This window comes from Triticum urartu, chromosome 3 (assembly GCF_003073215.2).
Source record: "Triticum urartu cultivar G1812 chromosome 3, Tu2.1, whole genome shotgun sequence".
In the NCBI taxonomy this organism is placed as follows: domain Eukaryota; kingdom Viridiplantae; phylum Streptophyta; class Magnoliopsida; order Poales; family Poaceae; genus Triticum; species Triticum urartu.
This window is the reverse complement of record NC_053024.1, coordinates 721,432,660-721,443,453: the sequence shown is the minus strand read 5'-3', so window position 1 is coordinate 721,443,453 and position 10,794 is coordinate 721,432,660. Positions and strand designations below refer to the sequence as shown.

The 10,794-nt window shown below is 44.9% G+C and overlaps 1 pseudogene; it reads left to right on the top strand.

Moving 5' to 3' along the window:
• Positions 1-8,898: 8,898 nt before the first annotated feature.
• On the top strand, positions 8,899-9,881 carry LOC125549415 (annotated as a pseudogene).
• Positions 9,882-10,794: the final 913 nt, after the last annotated feature.

The window sequence follows — 10,794 nt, the reverse complement described above, 5'->3', positions numbered from 1 at the left end:
AGAAAGCAATAGCAACATACTAAACGATCGGGTGCTATGCTAATGGAATGGGTCATGTCAATCAGATCATTCAACTAATGATGTGACCTCGTTAATCAAATAACAACTCATTGTTCATGGTTAGGAAACATAACCATCTTTGATTAACGAGCTAGTCAAGTAGAGGCATACTAGTGACACTTTGTTTGTCTATGTATTCACACATGTATTATGTTTCCGGTTAATACAATTCTAGCATGAATAATAAACATTTATCATGATTATAAGGAAATAAATAATAACTTTATTATTGCCTCTAGGGCATATTTCCTTCAGTCTCCCACTTGCACTAGAGTCAATAATCTAGATTACACTGTAATGATTCTAACACCCATGGAGCCTTGGTGCTGATCATGTTTTGCTCGTGGAAGAGGCTTAGTCAACGGGTCTGCAACATTCAGATCCGTATGTATCTTGCAAATCTTTATGTCTCCCACCTAGACTAGATACCGGATGGAATTGAAGCGTCTCTTGATGTGCTTGGTCCTCTTGTGAAATCTGGATTCCTTTGCCAAGGCAATTGCACCAGTATTGTCACAAAAGATTTTCATTGGATCGGATGCACTAGGTATGACACCTAGATCGGATATGAACTCCTTCATCCAGACTCCTTCGTTCGCTGCTTCCGAAGCAGCTATGTATTCCGCTTCACATGTAGATCCCGCTACGACGCTTTGTTTAGAACTGCACCAACTGATAGCTCCACCATTTAATGTAAACACGTATCCGGTTTGCGATTTAGAATCGTCCGGATCAGTGTCAAAGCTTGCATCAACGTAACCTTTTACGGTGAGCTCTTTGTCACCTCCATATACGAGAAACACATCCTTAGTCCTTTTCAGGTATTTCAGGATGTTCTTGACCGCTGTCCAGTGATCCACTCCTGGATTACTTTGGTACCTCCCTGCTAAACTTATAGCAAGGCACACATCAGGTCTGGTACACAGCATTGCATACATGATAGAGCCTATGGCTGAAGCATAGGGAACATCTTTCATTTTCTCTCTATCTTCTGCAGTGGTCGGGCATTGAGTCTTACTCAACTTCACACCTTGTAACACAGGCAAGAACCCTTTCTTTGCTTGATCCATTTTGAACTTTTTCAAAATTTTGTCAAGGTATGTGCTTTGTGAAAGTCCAATTAAGCGTCTTGATCTATCTCTATAGATCTTAATGCCTAATATGTAAGCAGCTTCACCGAGGTCTTTCATTAAAAAACTCTTATTCAAGTATCCCTTTATGCTATCCAGAAATTCTATATCATTTCCAATTAGCAATATGTCATCCACATATAATATCAGAAATGCTACAGAGCTCCCACTCACTTTCTTGTAAATACAGGCTTCTCCGAAAGTCTATATAAAACCAAATGCTTTGATCACACTATCAAAGCGTTTATTCCAACTCCGAGAGGCTTGCACCAGTACATAAATGGATCGCTGGAGCTTGCACACTTTGTTAGCTCCCTTTGGATCGACAAAACCTTCCGGTTGCATCATATACAACTCTTCTTCCAGAAATCCATTCAGGAATGCAGTTTTGACATCCATCTGCCAAATTTCATAATCATAAAATGCGGCAATCGCTAACATGATTCGGACGGACTTAAGCATCGCTACGGGTGAGAAAGTCTCATCGTAGTCAATTCCTTGAACTTGCCGAAAACCTTTCGCGACAAGTCGAGCTTTGTAGACAGTAACATTACCATCAGTGTCAGTCTTCTTGAAGATCCATTTATTCTCAATTGCTTGCCGATCATCGGGCAAGTCAACCAAAGTCCATACTTTGTTCTCATACATGGATCCCATCTCAAATTTCATGGCTTCAAGCCACTTTGCGGAATCTGGGCTCACCATCGCTTCTTCATAGTTCGTAGGTTCATCATGATCTAGTAGCATGACTTCCAGAACAGGATTACCGTACCACTCTGGTGCGGATCTTACTCTGGTAGATTTACGAGGTTCAGTAGTATCTTGATCTGAAGTTTCATGATCATTATCATTAGCTTCCTCACTAACTGGTGTAGGTGTCACTAAAACAGTTTTCTGTGATGTACTACTTTCCAGTAAGGGCGCAGGTACACTTACCTCGTCAAGTTCTACTTTCCTCCCACTCACTTCTTTCGAGAGAAACTCCTTCTCTAGAAAGGATCCATTCTTAGCAACGAATGTCTTGCCTTCAGATCTGTGATAGAAGGTGTACCCAACAGTCTCCTTTGGGTATCCTATGAAGACACATTTCTCCGATTTGGGTTTGAGCTTATCAGGTTGAAGCTTTTTCACATAAGCATCGCAGCCCCAAACTTTAAGAAACGACAACTTTGGTTTCTTGCCAAACCATAGTTCATAAGGTGTCGTCTCAACGGATTTTGATGGTGCCCTATTTAACGTGAATGCGGCCGTCTCTAAAGCATAACCCCAAAACGATAGCGGTAAATCTGTAAGAGACATCATAGATCGCACCATATCTAGTAAAGTACGATTACGACGTTCGGACACACCATTACGCTGTGGTGTTCCGGGTGGCGTGAGTTGCGAAACTATTCCACAGTTTTTCAAATGTACACCAAACTCGTAACTCAAATATTCTCCTCCACGATCAGATCATAGAAACTTTATTTTCTTGTTACGATGATTTTTCAACTTCACTCTGAAATTCTTTGAACTTTTCAAATGTTTCAGACTTATGTTTCATTAAGTAGATATACCCATATCTGCTTAAATCATCTGTGAAGGTGAGAAAATAACGATATCCGCCACGAGCCACAATATTCATCGGACCACATACATCGGTATGTATGATTTCCAACAAATCTGTTGCTCTCTCCATAGTTCCGGAGAACGGTGTTTTAGTCATCTTGCCCATGAGGCACGGTTCGCAAGTACCAAGTGATTCATAATCAAGTGGTTCCAAAAGTCCATCAGAATGGAGTTTCTTCATGCGCTTTACACCGATATGACCTAAACGACAGTGCCACAAATAAGTTGCACTTTCATTATTAACTCTGCATCTTTTGGCTTCAACATTATGAATATGTGTATTACTACTACCGAGATTCAATAAGAATAGACCACTCTTCAAGGGTGCATGACCATAAAAGATATTACTCATATAAATAGAACAACCATTATTCTCTGATTTAAATGAATAACCGTCTCGCATTAAACAAGATCCAGATATAATGTTCATGCTCAACGCTGGCACCAAATAACAATTATTTAGGTCTAATATTAATCCCGAAGGTAGATGTAGAGGTAGCGTGCCGACCGCGATCACATCGACTTTGGAACCGTTTCCCACGCGCATCGTCACCTCGTCCTTTGCCAGTGCCCGCTTATTCCGTAGTCCCTGTTTCGAGTTGCAAATATTAGCAACAGAACCAGTATCAAATACCCAGGTGCTACTGCGAGCTCTAGTAAGGTACACATCAATAACATGTATATCACATATACCTTTGTTCACCTTGCCATCCTTCTTATCCGCCAAATACTTGGGGCAGTTCCGCTTCCAGTGACCAGTCTGCTTGCAGTAGAAGCACTCAGTTTCAGGCTTAGGTCCAGACTTGGGTTTCTTCTCTTGAGCAACAACTTGCTTGCCATTCTTCTTGAAGTTCCCCTTCTTTTTCCCTTTGCCTTTTTTCTTGAAACTAGTGGTCTTGTTAACCATCAACACTTGATGCTCCTTCTTGATTTCTACCTCCGCAGCTTTCAGCATTGCGAAGAGCTCGGGAATAGTATTGTCCATCCCTTGCATATTATAGTTCATCACGAAGCTCTTGTAGCTTGGTGGCAGTGATTGGAGAATTCTGTCAATGACGCAATGATCCAGAAGATTAACTCCCAATTGAATCAAGTGATTATTATACCCAGACATTTTGAGTATATGCTCACTGACAGAACTGTTCTCCTCCATCTTGCAGCTATAGAACTTATTGGAGACTTCATATCTCTCAATCCGGGCATTTGCTTGAAATATTAACTTCAACTCCTGGAACATCTCATATGCTCCATGACGTTCAAAACGTCGTTGAAGTCCCGATTCTAAGCCGTAAAGCATGGCACACTGAACTATCGAGTAGTCATCAGCTTTGCTCTGCCAGACGTTCATAACATCTGGTGTTGCTCCAGCAGCAGGCCTGGCACCCAGCGGTGCTTCCAGGACGTAATTCTTCTGAGCAGCAATGAGGATAATCCTCAAGTTACGGACCCAGCCCGTATAATTGCTACCATCATCTTTCAACTTTGCTTTCTCAAGGAACGCATTAAAATTCAACGGAACAACAGCACGAGCCATCTATCAACATAAACAAGTAAGATACTATCAGGTACTAAGTTCATGATAAGTTTAAGTTCAATTAATCAAATTACTTAAGAACTCCCACTTAGATAGACATCCCTCTAATCTTCTAAGTGATTACGTGATCCAAATCAACTAAACCATAACCGATCATCACGTGAGATGGAGTAGTTTTCAATGGTGAACATCGTTATGTTGATCATATCTACTATATGATCACGCTCGACCTTTCGGTCTCCATGTTCCGAGGCCATATCTGCATATGCTAGGCTCGTCAAGTTTAACCTGAGTATTCTGCGTGTGCAAAACTGGCTTGCACTCGTTGTAGATGGACGTAGAGCTTATCACACCCGATCATCACGTGGTGTCTGGGCACGACGAACTTTGGCAACGGTGCATACTCAGGGAGAACACTTCTTGATAATTTAGTGAGAGATCATCTTATAATGCTACCGTCAATCAAAGCAAGATAAGATGCCTAAAAAGATAAACATCACATGCAATCAATATAAGTGATATGATATGGCCATCATCATCTTGTGCTTGTGATCTCCATCTCTGAAGCACCGTCATGATCACCATCGTCACCGGCGTGACACCTTGATCTCCATCGTAGCATCGTTGTCGTCTCGCCAATCTTATGCTTCCACGACTATCACTACCGTTTAGTAATAAAGTAAAGCATTACATCGCGATTGCATTGCATACAATAAAGCGACAACCATATGGCTCCTGCCAGTTGCCGATAACTCGGTTACAAAACATGATCATCTCATACAATAAAATTCAGCATCATGCCTTGACCATATCACATCACAACATGCCCTGCAAAAACAAGTTAGACGTCCTCTACTTTGTTGTTGCAAGTTTTACGTGGCTGCTACGGGCTTAAGCAAGAACCAATCTCACCTACGCATCAAAACCACAACGATAGTTTGTCAAATAGACTCCGTTTTAACCTTCGCAAGGACCGAGCGTAGCCATACTTGGTTCAACTAAAGTTGGAGAGACAGTCGCCCGCAAGCCACCTGTGTGCAAAGCACGTCGGGGGAACCGGTCTCGCGTAAGCGTACGCGTAAGGTTGGTCCGGGTCGTCTCGTCCAACAATGCCGCCAAACCAAAGTATGACATACTGGTAGGCAGTATGACTTATATCGCCCACAACTCACTTGTATTCTACTCGTGCAAATAACATCAACATAATAACCTAGGCTCGGATGCCACTGTCTGTTGGGTTTCGTAGTAATTTCAAAAAATTTCCTACGCACACGCAAGATCATGTGATGCATAGCAACGAGAGGGGAGAGTGTTGTCTACGTACCCACGCAGACCGACTGCGGAAGCGTTGACGCAACGTAGAGGAAGTAGTCGTACGTCTTCACGATCCAACCGATCAAGCACCGAAACTACGGCACCTCCGAGTTCGAGCACACGTTCAGCTCGATGACGATCCCCGGACTCCGATCCAGCAAAGTGTCGGGGAAGAGTTCCGTCAGCACGACGGCGTGGTGACGATCTTGATGCACTACAGCAGCAGGGCTTCGCCTAAACTCCGCTACAGTATTATCGAGGAATATGGTGGCTGGGGGCACCGCACACGGCTAAGGAATAGATCACGTGGATCAACTTGTGTGTTTCTAGGGTGCCTCTGCCTCAGTATATAAAGGACTAGAGGGGGGAGGCTGGCCGGCCAAGGGCGCGCCAGGAGAGTCCTACTCCCTCTGGGAGTAGGATCCCCCCCCCCAATCCTAGTTGGAATAGGATTCGCGGAGGGGGAAAAGAGAGAGAGGGGGCCGGCCACCTCTCCTAGTCCTAATAGGACTAGGGGAAGGGGGAGGCGCGCAGCCCATGTAGGGCTGCCTCTTCTCTTTTCCACTAAGGCCCATCATGGCCCATTTAGCTCCCGGGGGGTTCCGGTAACCTTCCCGGTACTCCGGTAAAATCCCGATTTCACCCGGAACACTTCCGATATCCAAACATAGGCTTCCAATATATCAATCTTTATGTCTCGACCAACCATTTCGAGACTCCTCGTCATGTCCGTGATCACATCCGGGACTCCGAACAACCTTCGGTACATCAAAATGCATAAACTCATAATATAACTGTCATCGTAACCTTAAGCGTGCGGACCCTACGGGTTCGAGAACAATGTAGACATGACCGAGACACGTCTCCGGTCAATAACCAATAGCGGGACCTGGATGCCCATATTGGCTCCTACATATTCTACGAAGATCTTTATCGGTCAGACCGCATAACAACATACGTTTGTTCCCTTTGTCATCGGTATGTTACTTGCCCGAGATTCGATCGTCGGTATCCAATACCTAGTTCAATCTCGTTACCGGCAAGTCTCTTTACTCGTTCCGTAATACATCATCTCACAACTAACATATTAGTTGTAATGCTTGCAAGGCTTATGTGATGTGCATTACCGAGAGGGCCCAGAGATACCTCTCCGACAATCGGAGTGACAAAACCTAATCTCGAAATACGCCAACCCAACATGTACCATTGGAGATACCTGTAGTACTCCTTTATAATCACCCAGTTACGTTGTGACGTTTGGTAGTACCCAAAGTGTTCCTCCGGTAAATGGAGTTGCATAATCTCATAGTTATAGGAACATGTATAAGTCATGAAGAAAGCAATAGCAACATACTAAACGATCGGGTGCTATGCTAATGAAATGGGTCATGTCAATCAGATCATTCAACTAATGATGTGACCTCGTTAATCAAATAACAACTCATTGTTCATGGTTAGGAAACATAACCATCTTTGATTAACGAGCTAGTCAAGTAGAGGCATACTAGTGACACTTTGTTTGTCTATGTATTCACACATGTATTATGTTTCCGGTTAATACAATTCTAGCATGAATAATAAACATTTATCATGATTATAAGGAAATAAATAATAACTTTATTATTGCCTCTAGGGCATATTTCCTTCACCAATCAGCACACAACTCCTTAAAGACGAGAGCCGACGGGGGATGAATTCCAGTGCCATGTTCCTTGTACAGGTGACCAAGCATCCCACACACCGCGCACCAATCAGGTAGCTTTTCGTATTTCACTCGATATATCTGTCGCCTCGTATCGCATATCATGGATACATGGTTCCTCAGCGGTTTTGTTACCACAATTCTTATCCAGACTCGGTAGAAGTTTCCCGCAAAATCTTGAGAGGGTGGTTCGGCATACAATACTTCCCCCAATTTTGCAGCGAGGGATGGTACAAGGTGGGCATATAAATCTGGGACGTCGTGAATTGCGCCCATATCTCGATAGTATCCATCTTGATCGTTGACGGCTTAGTCACTCCATCATAGGGTTTCATGATCACCGCATCTCCCCGGAAGTGCTATGGACCGTCATTCATTACTCTCTCCCAATCTCCAAGACATGAGAATTGGATTGTGTAAAGGTTGTCTTCAAGTGGTCTGAACTTGACTTCTTGTGCTAGATCCCAAGCCGATCTCATGTTCCGGTAGAACCACGTTTGGTTGTAGGTTTTCGGGGTATGAACCCTAGCCAGAGCCACCCAGCGGACCGCCTCTGGTGGTGCATCCTTATCCTCGAAGACTACATCATCCAAGTCCTCCTCTGTCAGCCCTAGCTCCTGCATCATCTTCTCAACATCGCTCACATCCGCCCGATCTGACGCCTCGACAGTAGCCATGGAGATTTCCTTACCCGATGTAGAACGACACGGGTGATTTGGATAGGAACCCTACTCCGCTGATCTGCTCGCCAGCGCGATCACGCACCGAACAAGGCATCGTCAGCGGCAGGGACAGCCAGGCAACTCGACGGCGGCGACAGAATCGCCTGCGCAAGAAACAAAACCCTAACAAGAGGGAAAGCGTCGGTCCCGACAAATCTTAATTAACCGTCCCTCCTGAATTTTAGGTTTTTTTTGGCAACCCTGAATTTAAATGGTGGGCTGGGCGCCCAGCCCGTGAAATCCCAGCGCGTTTGGTTCGGGGGAATTAGAGATGGGGAATGGGAGTTGAGGGGTGAGGAGATTAAAAGTCCACTGTTTGATTAGAGGGAATGGGAGTTTACGTGGGAAGGGGAATGGGAGTTGAGGAAGCCAATTCCCACCTATTTCTTCCCAGGGGGTACCCTGTTAATTCGTGAGCAGAGTTTTATCCCGTGCTAATTCCCACCATATACCAAACAAGGGAATGGGAGTAAAAATCAACTTCCCATGACTAATCCCTCCATAAACACCCTGATGCAAAATCCCATTCTCATGCCCAAGTGTTTATCAAACAGGCGGTAATTGTCAGTTGATGTCGCAACAGAGCTCTTTTTTCACGTTGCTAAAAAAGCTCTTTTTCACAACCCGTCAGAGAAAAAAAGCTCTTTTTCACACAGACTCGGAAACGACCTAATATTAACCGCCTTCGTGGAATCGAAGGGATTTTTAAGAATCGGCGAAGCCTGTCCCCTCCCACGCGATCCCGATCTCTCGAATCCTCTACCCGGCCGTGGCCTCGCCGCCTCGCGTACGACCTAGGGCTCCCGCTCGCTTCGAAGATCCGGCGACATGGGCGAGCGCAAGGTGCTGAACAAGCACTACCCGAACGACTTCGACCCGGCGAAGATCCCGCGGCGGCGGCAGCCCAAGAACCAGCAGATCAAGGTGCGCATGATGCTCCCGATGAGCATCCGCTGCGGCGCCTGCGGGACGTACATCTCCAAGGGCACCAAGTTCAACTCACGCAAAGAGGACGCCGCTGGAGAGGCCTACCTGGGCATACGAATACACAGGTTCTACATCAAGTGCACACGCTGCTCCGCCGAGATCGCCTTCAAGACGGACCCCCAGACTCGGACTACACGGTGGAGTCAGGAGCCAGCCGCAACTTCGAGCCATGGCGCGAGGCTGAGGCTATGGTGGACAGGGAGAAGAGGAAACGAGCGGCGGAGGAGATGGGCGATGAGATGAGAGCGCTGGAGAACAGAGCCATGGATTCCAAGCGGGGTATGGACGCACTCGCCGCTTTAGAGGAGACGCTGTCGATGAGGTCTATACATGCCCGCGTCTCCGCTGACCGGATGCTTGAGATTCTGAACCATTCTTCTTGTACTGCTCATCATCAAAATTTAAAGGAGGGAAACACAGTACTAGCAGAGGAAGACGAAGAACTCGTCAGATCAATCACTTTCCGAAACTCGGAATATTACGTTAAACGGATCGAAGACGACGATGACAACGAGGAAGATTTTGGGTCAGAGATCATCAACGAGTCTTCTGAATCAATGTTAGATCATCCAACAGATGTCTTGGCCAAAGCTAATGATCCTGAGAGTTCCAATAAAGAAGAAGGAAAGAAGAGCTTGAAATCTAAGATGCTCAAGTTCATTGTAAAGGCAAAGCCCGCTGCTGCAAATCCTCACAAGAAACACAAGAGTACTGAAGCTGCAGCTGTACAAGATAGCGTTAAGGACAACAATGAAGCTTCAGAAGAAAAGGCCAATGTTCTTCATTCACTCTTCCAGTATGACAGCGATGAAAGTGATGACTGAAGACAGCGCTTCTTGGAGTTGTAACCGCACCGGAGGAAACAAGCCCCTGAGACAAGATCATGTCATGTAACTCAAGTCTGTAAAATCTCTGCTGTCACCTTTAAGACCGTCATTGTCCTCTTTTTCAGAAGGAAAAAAACAGAGTTGTGTTTGAGATAAATTTTTAACATTGACAAATTCAGAGCAAATCTTATTAACCTGAGGGTAAAAACTTAATAAGAATTAGCCAATCAGGTCGGCGCATTCAGATTTATTCGTTACATCACTCAGATTAATTTATTTACTATTGATTTTGACATGACGAGGGCAGTGTAAGGAATACTCTGATTTTGATCTACCTACTGTTTATGCATGATTCTAGGCTGTAGCTCACAGTGCAAACTTAAGAATTGAGAAAATATCACTACGTGGCTACACCACCTAGCTGAGAAGCAAAGAAGGAACAAGGAAGACCAATCTATCTTCAGTGGCACAACATTCTGACGGTTGAGGCCCGTGACAGTATGACAATTCCTTAACCTCCCGCACCACCCCAGTCTTGATCGTAAGATAGACACGTTCATGGATGGCCTTGATGAGCAACGTGACGTTCTCTCTCAAGCATGTTTATAGCGCTCCTTCAATCTCCTTGTTCAGTCAAATATGTTTGTTTTAGTGTGAACATCAACATGTGTAAAGGTGTGCCGTCGTGGTTCCATATCCACATCTCTAGGCTGGAGCCGTTTATTCACAGGTTGAGCACTGCCAGCCCCTCGGCATCAAATTCAAGCTTAAGGTATAAACGGTTTCCCATAAGTGTCAATGGTGTTCTATACTTGGGGGCTTTCGGTGCTCACATCAAGAGTGTAGAACCCTGAAGCGCCCCAGAATAACCTGTGCAACATGCCACGGCTCAAGACATCATTATATTGCC